Source organism: Acinonyx jubatus, chromosome A1 (genome assembly GCF_027475565.1).
Source record: "Acinonyx jubatus isolate Ajub_Pintada_27869175 chromosome A1, VMU_Ajub_asm_v1.0, whole genome shotgun sequence".
NCBI classification, from domain to species: domain Eukaryota; kingdom Metazoa; phylum Chordata; class Mammalia; order Carnivora; family Felidae; genus Acinonyx; species Acinonyx jubatus.
In genome coordinates this window covers 192,427,897-192,429,987 of record NC_069380.1, presented here as the reverse complement: position 1 = coordinate 192,429,987, position 2,091 = coordinate 192,427,897, and the positions used below count along the sequence as shown (strand labels likewise).

Here is a 2,091-nt window from a genome sequence, read left to right as displayed (position 1 = left end):
TAACAAACCAAATTCTGTACCTGGGCAAGGAGGGAACCTCAGCACTCCACTTACCCAAGACCCCTCCTTCCTTATTTGGAGTGATGGGGGCAGGGTGGGCTTCACTTGTAGTGAACAGGTTGGGTTTAAGTGGTAATAGATGAGGGGAAGGGAGAGAACTGAGGATCTTGGGAGGCGGGCTTGGGGGATGCTGATGAGGTTCTGACAGCCCTGGTCCGTGCCCCCAACTTCATCTCTACCCCATACCGAGGCCCAGAATCCCTGCGAGTCCACTGCAAATGTGATATGGGGTGGGGGTGGGGGGGAGTGGGAGCAGGGGGAGAGCTTAGGAAGGGCCAGGACTGGGCTCCAGGCCTAGCAATCGAGCTCTGATCTTCTAGAACAGCTGAATCCTGGGGAACACAGGGTAGTCTACTAACCCCCACACCCCAGACTTCCTGGCTTGGGCAGAGCGGTGGGAATGGGTGGGGGGAGGGTCCTTCCAAGGGTATTACATAAAGATATAACCGTTAAAAATTTTGAGGGGAGAAGTGACTCTCAGCCTCTTGCTTCCCCAAGTTGTGAATCTCCCCAGTGCCCAATAGATAGGGCTGAGGATGTCCCAGAGAGCTGAGGAAGAAGGCTATACCCCCTCTCTGACAGGATGGGGCCCAGAGAGGGGGCCCATTAGCACCATGCAATGTTGGGGCACCCCTGGCAGCCTGACTGACCCCCAGGCAAGGGCCCTCCCAAAGCTGGAGTGCCCACTTGCTAAAGCTTCTGTATTCTTGAGGGGGACCCCTGTAAAGGAGGGGGGGTGATGGGAGAAGGCTTGGCTGAAGCCCAGGCAAGGGTCTCAGTTAGGACCCCAAAGGGCCCCTCTGGGAGTCATGATTTGAAGAATCTTCGTACCACAAACTGGCCCAACAGAACCACAGACAGAACTATCAGCACGTTCAGGATGGGTCCATTTCCCAAGTCCAGGGCTGCCACCCAGCTGCCCCTCTGTGCAGTCCACCGGCAATGCAGTGACGCAGCATGACATCAACCACCAGTTTGGTCACCCGGCCCAGAAAGCCAGTCAGGCCGTGCTGGTAGATGTCGAGGGCCAGGCGGTAGCCAAAGCCCAGGAGAGCCACCACTCGGCCCCAGTTGATGCCGCTCTCAAATCGACTCGAGGCAATCTTGGTGAAAATATCATAGGCGTTCTCTGCTGTGGGTTGCAGGCGCTGCAGCATGGCCTGGAACTCTGAATCGTAGCGCTGGTTGATGTTGTCCCCAGTGATGGTGAGTTGCCGACCCACCTGCCCCATGGTGCTGCTAGGTTCTAGGGGCAAGGTGACCATTTCTGTGTCAGTAGGCACAGCTGCCTCCTCAGCCTCCTGCTCCTGCTGCTAATGGTGAAAAACATAGCTGCGGAAAACCTCCTTGGTGTCCCAGGCTACCTACTCCTCCGAAGTAGCAGATGGGGCAGTCTCTTCACACTCCTGCCTGGGAGGACCTGGGCATTGCTCGGATGCCATTTCTTGGGTCCCAGCGGAGGGCAGCGCTAGCCTGCCAGGACCCTCACCCAGGCCTGGGATGGCTCACGGGGCCAAGGCCAGAGATCCTGAGGGGCCAGCGGCTGCTCTTGGGGGTCAGGTGCCCAGGCCCAGCTTTCTGGAACAGGTATCAGTGCAGTCCCGATGTCTGGATGCAGCTTCTGCTTGCCCCAGCTTGGCCCTCTTCTGGCTTCTTGAAATGGATGCTTCATTGACTTTTAACCCTCTTCTTTTCTTTTTTTTTTATTTAAAAATTTTCCATGTTTTATTTATTTTTGAGAGAGACAGAGACAGTGCGAGCGGGAGAGGGGCAGAGAGAGAGAGGGAGACACAGAATCCGAAATGGGCTCCAGGCTCTGAGCTGTCAGCACAGAGCCTGATGCGGGGCTGGAACTCACGCACCGTGAGATCATGACCTGAGCCAAAGTCAGACACTTAACTGACGGAGCCACCCAGGCGCCCCTCCTTCTTATTTTCTAATATATATTTAAGACTTCGTCTTTTCTCCTGAGCTTTAGTTGAGATGCATCCCACAAGTTATGGTTTCATTATTATTCAGTTCAAAATACTT

At 55.1% G+C, this 2,091-nt stretch overlaps 1 pseudogene; it reads right to left on the bottom strand.

Moving 5' to 3' along the window:
• Positions 1-451: 451 nt before the first annotated feature.
• On the bottom strand, positions 452-1,658 carry LOC113603276 (bcl-2 homologous antagonist/killer-like; annotated as a pseudogene).
• Between the last annotated feature and the right edge of the window lie 433 nt (positions 1,659-2,091).